Source organism: Heterodontus francisci, chromosome 2, assembly GCF_036365525.1.
Source record: "Heterodontus francisci isolate sHetFra1 chromosome 2, sHetFra1.hap1, whole genome shotgun sequence".
Lineage (NCBI taxonomy): Eukaryota > Metazoa > Chordata > Chondrichthyes > Heterodontiformes > Heterodontidae > Heterodontus > Heterodontus francisci.
In genome coordinates this window covers 111,190,987-111,202,701 of record NC_090372.1, presented here as the reverse complement: position 1 = coordinate 111,202,701, position 11,715 = coordinate 111,190,987, and positions in this window count along the sequence as shown.

Below are 11,715 nucleotides of genomic sequence, written 5' to 3'. Positions count from 1 at the left end.
TGAGGTAAATTCAGAGATATTTAGGATTGTGTTATGGCATTTGCTGGAGCTGATACGTCTGCAGGCTGGAAAATTGAGCCATTTAGTCCAACGGGTGATGCCAGTTCGGTCAGTATGAAATAGAAAGCATGGCTGGAGGAGTTTGAAGCATATGCTGACAGTTGCGGTTTGTTTTTGGACGAGGCGATGGAGGTGCAGAAAGCACAGCGACGGGCCTTATTACTGTTCAATGCGGGTGCGTCGGTGAGGGAGACTTTCAAGACATTGCCTGTTTCGGGAGAAAGGGCAGATTATGAACATGCAGTGAAAACTTTGAAGGACCATTATGTGGTGATGCTAAATGCTATATTCCAAAGGCATTACATGGGAACACCACCACCTGCAAGTTCTCCTCCAAATCACACACCATCCTGACTTGGAACTATATCGCCGTTCCTTTATTGTCACTGGTTCAAAATCCTAGAACTCCCTTCCTAACAGCACTGTGGGTGTACCTACTCCAAATGGACTGCAGCGATTCAAGAAGGCAGCTCACCACCACCTTCTCAAGGGCAATTAGGGATGGGCAATAAATGCTGGCTTGGCCAGTGACGCCCACATCCCATGAATGAATTTTTAAAAATGTTTTCCATCAAATGAGACAGAACAAGAGAAAAGTGTAGCCCTATTTGTGACTCGTTTGAGGCAGGTGTCAGATGGTTGCAATTACGTTACAACAGATTTGGATAATCAGATAATGGATCAGGTGGTCCAACATTGCAAGTCGGATAAGTTGAGACACTGGCTGCTGGAAAGGGGAGGTGACTTAATGTTGGATGACACTTTGAAAATAGTGGCTGCATTGGAAGCAGTGGTTGGACTAGTTCACAGTATGAAACTTGGCCCCATTTCAGCCATCGATACAACAAAATCTGAGGTTAATCGAGTGACACCATGGAATCCAGATACGAGTAAATGTAAACAGCAAAAGTCTGAGAGAGATTTTTCAGATGTGGCAATTTGGGGCACTATGGAAGAGATGATTGCTGCCCTGCCAAGGGAAAGATATGTAGAAAATGTGGGACAGAGACCATTTTGCCAAGAAGTGCAAAAGCAAAGCTGAACAGAGTGACAAGCCTGGCAAACCATGTAAAGGAAAGAGAGATGAAATTAGTACAACTGTGAGATGAGTTGAAGAAGATGCAGTGAGTGAGGACACGAATAGCCATCGTGGATACATGTTTTCTGTCAATGGGAGCAACCATGCGAATGTTCCAGTGATTGGGGGTGTTGAAGTGAGCATTATTGTAGATTCAGGCAGTGACAGTAATGTCATCAGCAGAGCACTGTGGAAGGAACTGAAGACAAAGAGAATCAAGTGCACATCTCAAAAATGTATCAAAATGCTTTATCCTTACAGATCTAAAACACCACTACAAATTGTTGAATGTTTCACTGCTGTAAGAGCTGGAAATCAGAGTGTGGAGACAGAATTCATAGTGATTGAGGAAGAAGGAAGATGGTGAGCCTTTTCTGAGTAGAGAAGCTGACCAAGCCTTGGGGATGCTACACATTGGATTGAAAGTGAATTCTGTGAAATCCGATGCAGAGCTTTAAGAGGAGATTGGGCCAGTGTTTCAAACAATTTGGAAGTTGCACAGCTACCAAGTGAGATTAACAATTGATGAGAACGCGAAGCCTGTAGGTCAGCCTGTACATAGAACACCTTTTGGTCCGAAAGGGAAAGGAACTGGTTGATCAAGATATCATAGAGCCAGTTGAAGGACCAACACCGTGGGTGAGTCCTGTTGTGGTAGTGCCTAAACCAAATGGTGACATCAGGCTCTGTGTTGATATGCGACAGGTAAATGAAGTGATAGTGAAAGAACGTCACCCAATTCCCACTGTGGATAAAATCTTTCAAGAGTTGTCAACAAGCAAGGTATTCTCGAAATTAGACTTAAAATGGGGAATCCACCAGCTGGAGCTTCATCTTGATTCATGGAAGTTGACAACTTTTGTCACTCATTGTGGACTTTATTGATACAAGAGATTGCTATTTGGCATCAATGTGGCACCAGAGATTTACCAACATGAAATTCATAAGGTTATATAGGGCATCCCAGGAACAGCCAATATCTCAGATGTCATCATTATTCATGGAGCCAATAGAGAGATACTTGACGAGAGGCTGAGATTAGTATTGGCTTGTTTGCAGTCAGCAGGACTTACGGTAAATGCAGACAAGTGCTTGCTGGGTGTGACAGAGCTAAAGTTCATGGGCCGTAAACTCACGAGCAGTGGAAGCAATCCTGCCAAAGACAAGATAGAAGCAATAGCAGAGGCACATGAAACACAAAACGCTAGTGAAGTGAGGAGTTTTCTGGGACATGTGAGCTATTGTGTGAGGTACATCCAAAACTTTGCTACCCTGGCTGATCCATTGAGGAAGTTAAGCAAAAAGAATGAATAATTTAGATTTGATGAAGAACAGAAATCAGAATTCCAAGCTTTGAAAGCAGCTTGACAAGTGCTCGAACACTGGGATACTATGATCCAAAAGCACCAACGAAGGTCATTGCAGATGCTAGTCCAGGAGGATTAGGAGCAGTGTTTCTGCAAACGCACACTGAGGGCCCGAGAATCATTGCTTATGCGAACAGATCTCTGACAGATGTGGAGAGGACATATCCTCAGACGGAGAAAGAGGCCCTAGGATTGGTGTGGGCATGTGAAAGATTCCATGTATACTTGCTTGGCATCGAGTTTGAATTAATGATGGATCACAAGCCATTACAGATGATTTATTCTCCCAGGTCCAAACCATGTGCCAGAATCGAAAGATGTGTTTTGAGACTCCAGCAATACAAGTACAAGGTGGTTCATTTTGTTGGAAAGATGAACATTGCTGACTCACTGTCACGACTACTGAGGGAGGATCAAACACACAGATCTTCACTAGAGAAGGAAGCTGAATCATTTGTGCGGTATGGGGCAGTTCATGCTACACTGAGAGCAATGACAACTAGAGAGATTGAAAGATTGTCAGACAAAGATCCAGAATTGAATGACATCAGACAGAGAATCCAAGCGGAAATTGGGAGAATAACCCATTCAGAGCATACATTATTATACAAGATGAACTGTTCATGATTGGGAAGTGAATTCTCAGAGGAAACACACTTATAGTACCACAAAAGCTTAGGCCTAGACTGGTGATGCTAACTCAAGAGGATCACTTGGTAGTGGTTGGTACTAAGCAAAAGTAGAGTAGTAATCTCAGGATTGATACCGGTGCCACGTGCTAGTGAGGCTAGAAACAGACAGCGAGTGCAGCTGAACACGTGGCTACAGAGCTGGTGTAGGAGGGAGGGCTTCAGATATGTGAATCATTGGGATACCTTCTGGGGAAGGTGGGACCTGTACAAGAAGGACGGGTTGCATCTGAACTGGAGGGGCACCAATATCCTGGGCGGGAGGTTTGCTAGAGCTCTTCGGGAGGGTTTAAACTAGTTTGGCAGGGGGATGGGAACCGGAGCTACGGATCAGTGGATCGGGTGAACAGGCAGATACAGAGTGCAGAGAGTCTGTGAGGAAGGTTATACAGGTGACAGGGCAAAGTTGCAGCCAGTATGATGGGTTGAAGTGTGTCTATTTTAACGCAAGAAGTGTCAGGAATAAGGGTGATGAACTTAGAGCATGGATCAGTACTTGGAGCTACGATGTTGTGGCCATTACGAAGACTTGGATATCACAGGGGCAGGAATGGATGTTGGATGTTCCAGGGTTTAGATGGGAGGGAGGTAAAAGAGGTGGGGGAGTGGCATTGCTAATCAGGGATAGTATCACAGCTGCAGAAAGGGAGGTCGAGGAGGGTTTGTCTACTGAGTCAGTATGGGTGGAAGTCAGAAACAGGAAAGGAGCAGTCACTTTATTGGGAGTTTTCTATAGACCCCCCAATAGCAACAGAGACACGGAGGAACAGATTGGGAGGCAGATTTTGGAAAGGTGCAGAAGTAACAGGGTTGTTGTCATGGGTGACTTCAACTTCCCTAATATTGATTGGAACCTCCTTAGTGCAAATAGTTTGGATGGAGCAGTTTTTGTCAGGTGTGTCCAGGAAGGTTTCCTGACTCAGTATGTAGATAGGCCAACTAGAGGGGAGGCTATGTTGGATTTGGTGCTTGGCACCGAACCAGGCCAGGTGGCAGATCTCTCGGTGGGAGAGCATTTCGGTGATAGTGATCACAACTCCCTGACCTTTACTATAGTCATGGAGAGGGATAGGAGCAGACGGGATGGGAAAATATTTAATTGGGGGAGGGGGAATTACAATGCTATTGGGCAGGAACTGGGGAGCTTAAATTGGGAACAGATGTTCTCAGGGAAATGCACGACAGAAATGTGGAGGTTGTTTAGGGAGCACTTGTTGCGACTGCTGAATAGGTTTGTCCCGATGAGGCAAGGAAGGGATGGTAGGATGAAGGAACCTTGGATGACAAGAGATGTGGAACAGCTAGTCAAGAGGAAGAAGGAAGCTGACTTAATGTTGAGGAAGCAAGGATCAGACAGGGCTCTAGAGGGTTACAAGGTAGCTAGGAAGGAACTGAAGAATGGACTTAGGAGAGCTAGAAGGGGACATGAAAAAGTCTTGGCGGGTAGGATTAAGGAAAATCCCAAGGCATTCTACACTTATGTGAGGAACAAGAGGATGGCCAGAGTGAGGGTAGGGCCGATCAGGGATAGTGGAGGGAACTTGTGCCTGGAGTCGGAGGAGGTAAGGGAGGTCCTTAATGAATACTTTGCTTCAGTATTCACTAGTGAGAGGGACCTGGTCGTTTGTGAGGACAGCGTGAAACAGGCTGATATGCTCGAACAGGTTGATGTTAAGAAGGAGGATGTGCTGGAAATTTTGAAAGGCATGAGGACTGATAAGTCCCCAGGGCCAGACAGGATATACCCAAGGTTATTACGGGAAGCAAGGGAAGAGATTGCCGCGCCTTTGGCGATGATCTTTGCATCCTCACTGTCCACTGGAGTAGTACCAGATGATTGGAGGGTGGCAAATGTTATTCGCTTGTTCAAGAAAGGGAATAGGGATAACCCTGGGAATTACAGATCAGTCAGTCTTACGTCGGTGGTGGGCAAGTTATTGGAGAGGATTCTGAGAGACAGGATTTATGATTATTTGGAAAAGCATAGTTTGATTAGAGACAGTCAGCAAGGCTTTGTGAGGGGCAGGTCATGCCTCACAAGCCTTATTGAATTATTTGAGGATGTGACAAAACACATTGATGAAGGAAGAGCAGTGGATGTGGTGTATATGGATTTTAGCAAGGCATTTGATAAGGTTCCCCATGGTAGGCTCATTCAGAAAGTAAGGAGGCATGGGATACAGGGAAATTTGGCTGTCTGGATACAGAATTGGCTGGCCCATAGAAGACAGAGGGTGATAGTAGATGGAAAGTATTCAGCATGGAGCTCGGTGACCAGCGGTGTTTCCGCAGGGATCTGTTCTGGGACCTCTGCTCTTTGTGATTTTTATAAATGACTTGGATGAGGAAGTGGAAGGCTGGGTTGGTAAGTTTGCCGATGACACAAAAGTTGCTGGAGTTGTGGATAGTGTGGAGGGCTGTTGTAGGTTGCAATGGGACATTGACAGGATGCAGAGCTGGGCTGAGAAGTGGCAGAGGGAGTTCAACCTGGAAAAGTGTGAAGTGATTCATTTTGGAAGGTCGAATTTGTATGCAGAATACAGGCTTAAAGACAGGATTCTTGGTAGTGTGGAGGAACAGAGGGATCTTGGGGTCCACGTCCATAGATCCCTCAAAGTTGCCACCCATGTTGATAGGGTTGTTAAGAAGGCGTATGGTGTGTTGGCTTTCATTAACAGGGGGATTGAGTTTAAGAGCCGTGAGGTTATGCTGCAGCTCTATAAAGCCCTGGTTAGACCACACTTGGAATATTGTGTTCAGTTCTGGTCGCCTCATTATGGGAAGGATGTGGAAGCTTTAGAGAGGGTGCAGAGGAGATTTACCAGGATGCTGCCTGGACTGGAGGGCATGTCTTATGAAGAAAGGTTGAGGGAGCTAGGGCTTTTCTCATTGGAGCGAAGAAGGATGAGAGGTGACTTGATAGAGGGGTACAAGATGATGAGAGGCATAGATAGAGTGGATAGCCAGAGACTTTTTCCCAGGGCAGAAAGGGCTATCACCAGGTGCCATAATTTTAAGGTGATTGGAGGAAGCTTTAGGGGAGATGTCAGAGGTAGGTTCTTTACACAGAGAGTGGTGGGTGCGTGGAATGCACCGCCAGCGGTGGTGGTAGAAGCAGATACATTAGGGGCATTTAAGCGACTCTTGGATAGGTACATGGATGATAGTAGAATGAAGGGTATGTAGGTAGTTTGATCTTAGAGTAGGTTAAAGGGTCGGCACAACATCGTGGGCCAAAGGGCCTGTACTGTGCTGTACTGTTCTATGTTCTATGTTCTCTGTTCTATGTTCCATATGTTCTAAAACTTACAAACCACAGTATGGCAGCCAGGGATGAAAAAAGTTGTGGAGCAGTTTGTTAAAACGTCATGGATGTCAACTTGTCAGTAGACCCAATCTACCAGAACCAGTACGCAGTACACCCGTTACCATCTGGACCATGGCAGGATGTAGCAGTTGACTTCTTAGGCCCATTTCCATCAGGAGAGTCCATACTAGTGGTGATTGACTATTACAGCCATTATTATGAGTATGTGGTAATGACGTCTACAACAGCAGAGAAAATGGTGTTTACATTGACTGAAATATTTGCAAGGCACGTTCTACCTGTTACATTGTATTCAGACAATGGACAACAATTCATTTCAGAGACCTTTGCAAATTACATGCAAGTCACAGGTATTCACCATCACAGAGTAACACCTAAATGGTCACAGGCAAATGGGGAAGTGGAAAGACAAGACCAATCCTTAGAGAAACAGATGAGAATTGCTCAGACTGAGGGTAAGGATGAAAGGGGTTGTTGTCATACATGGCCATGTATCGAGCAACTACACATCCGACAGGAAAGAGCCCAGCAGAATTGTTATTTGGGTGCAAAATACGCACCAAGATGCCAGATCTGAGGGACATTAGAGTTGAGCAGGAGGTTTGATATCATGCTGAGAAAAAGGGTGCTGCAAAGTTTTATGCATTTCACAGAAGGAGAGCTGGATGGTCTAATGTGATGCCAGGTGATGAAGTATTGCTGAGACGTGAGAGCCTGAGTACAATGGATACACCATATTATCCCAAGCCATACACGGTTATTGCCAAGAAGGAAAACATTGTGACTGTGCAGTTGCCAGAAGGAGTACTGTATGTCAGAAATACTTCATGTGTTTAAAAATATCATGGTGACAAAGACACAACAGCAGATGAAACAGATGTAGGAGCTGAAGTGAAGCTGACATTCAGCAATTCAGAAGTCCAAGCCAGTGATGCTGCTGGCAGGCAGACAGCTTGCTATCCAGAGGGAGAAACATTGGTTCCAGAGGGGCTGATGACATTTCCTAATCCTGACGTGGTGACCAGAGTTCCTGAGACAACAGGAAGACCATGGCACAAGAGGAGATCACAAAAATGATATGAAGATTATATGTTGTGATTATGTTCATAAATTATGGACATGTTTTGGTCTGATAAGGGAGGAATGTCATGCTTGTGTGTGTGGGCTTGAGTATTAGAGAATATATGGTCCTTGGAAGGGAAACTGAAAGTAGCTTTGTGCTCTGGGGAAAACATCTGACCTGGGGATTGTTGTAAGGTCAAATAGCTTTGTAGCTACAGTGAGAGCAGTAAGCAAGAACTCTGCAGAAGTATTTTATAAAACACTTGTTAAATCTTTGTTAAAGTTACAGCTGTGGTTTCAAGTGTGATTCATTTCAGCCTGAGATGTGACAATCACAATCTAGGCTTGCTTCATCTGGCAGGAGGATCTCTTCTTGATTCACTTTTGAGTTTCCTGGGCCCGAGGAAACCCAGGCAGAGGCAATAAATTTCAAATTGGGCTCCTAATTGCATTGTGGGTGCCTTATTTAAATGTATTAATTATGTGTCCCACCTCTGCACAGCGGGACAATTGGATGTCCATCAGGGGCAGGGGTGTGGTGATTAATACTGAGGCACAAGAGTTTACTCATCAGGAACAGACAGCTCTGGGAACTCACAAATATAAAATCTTTGAAGGTGGCAAGAGATGTTGAGAAGGCTGTTAAAAAAGCATAAGGGATCCTGGGCTTTATTAATAATAGGCCTGATATACAAAAGCACAAAGGTTATACTAACCATTAATAAATCACTGGTTAGGCTGCAGCCAGAATATTGGGTTCAGTTCTGGTCACGACACTTTAAGAAGGATGTCAAGGTTTGGAGATGGTGAGGAGAAAATTACTAGAATGGTGCCAGGAATGAGGGACTTCATTTTTGCAGATAGAGAAGCTGGGCTTGTTCTCGTTAGAAAAAAATAGGTTAGGGGAGATTTAATTGATATTTTCAAAATTATGAGGGTTTTTGATGGAGTAAATAGAGAAAAACTGTTTCCGCTGTCAGGAGGGGCAATAACCAAAGGGCACAGATTTCAGCATGAGAAACTTTTGTTTTTGCGATGTGATCAACTATAGATAATAGCATAAAGGGTGGTAACCTGACAGAGTGCATCCTCCACTCTTTATAGAAGCTACAATGCGATGAAAACTTGGTGGGTTTTACAATGGGCACGTGGTCTGTTTCGCTGCTCAAGTAGTAAAGTTGAAAATTATCCATGTAACCCAACTCTTAATGGTAACACTGAGCTGTTTAAAATTAGTGGGTCAACACCTGAATTAAAATAACAAAGAGACAAATAGTAATTTGGTGGTACAGAACTTGAGTAATCCTGCAAATAGAGACTGCTGAAGCTTTTCGTCTTGCACTCATTAGGACAATCTGAAAGAATACCAATGTAAGGGAAAACAACACTTTATACTGTATGAGAAGAGAGTGCTGATTGGTTGGCAAGTGAACTCTGATTGGATAAGGTGTTGCCGTGGCAATGCATCAGTTTACGGTGACTGACTGTTAACTGCAAGCTTTGTTTGAAATGTAAACCAGGCAGCTTGACTCTGGTCAAGGCATTGCCATGAGGAATGAACCAGTGAATGGCTGTCACTTATTTTGTTTAGCTGAAACAGGCTTAATGTTTGTACATGTTCCTTCTGTCTGCAAAGAAGAGGGCCTTGTGTTTAATATTGGAAGCTATATATATTAATACACTGCATTTTAGATGTCAATAAAAACATTAAATGTAACACAAAAGTGCTACTTCCACCCCCCCCCAATGATCACAAAATAAATTTATTTCCCTCTCCCCCCGAAAAATCATTTTTGACAGTCCCCACATTTAAACCCCAAACTTTGCATTCTTTGCTCTTCAACCCCTTCCTACCATCGCCACAGCCAATAAAAAATGTTTTCCCCGCTCCTCTACCCTCCCGCCCTGAAAATTATATTCCTCTCCCCTCCCCACCAGGTTCTCGCCTCGGAACTCTGTAGAGCGTTCCGAAGGCATGCAAGCTGCGTTTGGCGGCGGTAAAATCGGTGTGGGACAGCCGCCGCCTGCAGGGAAGTTTATTTATATATCATTGCGGTTGATTTAAACGTGCAGATGAAGAGCCTGCCACCAGGTGCGGCAAGGGTGCTGCACCAAGGTTCCCCCACCACCAGTAATATGTGGCGGGCCCTTCCCCACATTGCGGGTCGAGGCGGGCATCTCCCTGCAGAATTTTACTGGCCCCCCCCGCCATGACCCATGGCATCAAGGGGCTGGTAAAATTCAGCCCCATGTCTTTATTTTCAGCAATAACAAAGAGAGGCATCTCAGATGATTACATTAAGTTTTCTTCCACTCGTCTCCCAGTGTAATTTCAAGAACCTGGTTTTAATCTTGTTTTCAGTCCGTGTATCTAACGATAACGTGAGAGTGGCGCAGTAGCTAGCACCACAGCCTCACAGCTCCAGTGACCCAGGTTCAGTTCTGGATACTGCCTGTGTGGAGTTTGCAAGTTCTCCCTGTGACTGTGTGGGTTTCCTCCAGGTGCTCCGGTTTCCTCCCACATGCCAAAGACTTGTGGGTTACTAGGTAAATTGGCCATTGTAAAAACAAAAATTGCCCCTGGTGTAGGTAGGTGGTAGGAAAATTGAGGGATGGTGGGGATGTAAGAGGGAAAATGAGATTAATGTAGGATTAGTATAAATGGGTGGTTGATGGTTGGCATGGACCCGTTGGGCCGAGGGGCCTGTTTCGGTGCTGTATGACTCTATGAGCTGGTGCTAGGAGCCAATGTTGACATAAGATTAAATTATGCATGCTAAAAACTTTAATAAGAACTGTAAGATCCTAGAACCTGGTTCCATTGCTGGCTGCATTCTGATTCACCTATTTTAGTCTTCTTCTTTGGCCTCCTTGCCTCGAGAGACAATGGGTAAGCGCCTGGAGGTGGTCAGTGGTTTGTGAAGCAGCGCCTGGAGTGGCTATAAAGGCCAATTCTAGAGTGACAGACTCTTCCACAGGTGCTGCAGATAAAATTGGTTGTCAGGGCTGTTACACAGTTGGCTCTCTCCTTGCGCTTCTGTCTTTTTTCCTGCCAACTGCTAAGTCTCTTCAACTCGCCACACTTTATCCCCGCCTTTATGGCTGCCCGCCAGCTCTGGCGATCGCTGGCAACTGACTCCCATGACTCGTGATCAATGTCACAGGACTTCATGTCGCGTTTGCAGACGTCTTTAAAGCGGAGGCAGCGAAGGTGGAATGAATTGAGACGTCGCTCTTGACTGACATACGTTGTCCAGGATCCTAGAACCTGGTTCCAGTGCTGGTTGTATTCTGATTCACCTATTTTAGTAGGAGTCTTTTTAATGCACAAATCAAGGTTTGCACAAACCAAGGTGAAGAGCTAAGGCCCAGAGTGTAGATAAGACTAAGATTGAAGAGGAGGTAAATCAAAAACTAGACGTTAGTTATAATGCCACTTAAGTCCACACATCTGCTTCAATATCATAAATATTCAAACCATGGATACAGGTAACATTCAACAAAACGGAAAAAGGGAAGAATGGAATTATTTTTTATCTACCCATTTTTAAGGATACCATTTACAACAAAATTAAATATGACTGCTTGCCTCTCCCCCATTTGTCCTCCTCTGCATTGCTGTTTCAAATCTTTCCATTTTAACATTGTTGGCTGTTATAACTGGATAAGGGATCCTCATGGCCAGGTACTATTACCTGGGTTAGACAGTTTCCCAGTTTCGGAAAAATAGATTCTTGGATTCATAGCCCTGATGTCAGTAATGTATGAGACTCTGTTAATCCTCAGGGAAATAAATCCACTCATTCTGTTTTTCCCGCATCGTAAAATTAATAACGTAGCATAAAATAGCGCAAAAATTGTTACAGTAGCATTAATAAATGTAACATTTCAGAAGAAACTACACCATTAAAATATTTCATACAAAATCAAAAAATATGAGGCATGTACTGACATCACCATATTCCGAGCAAGGCAAGGGCAGGAAGCTCTTAATTGCAGAGCTGTCACTCCAAGGCAAAGCCTGTAGTTTCGAAAAATTTACACCCCCTGTAGTTTCCAGCTAACACTATATTCATCTGGCTTTTAAGACAGGGACTTTACAGGTTTGTGCCATTTTAGTTCCCTTCCTAA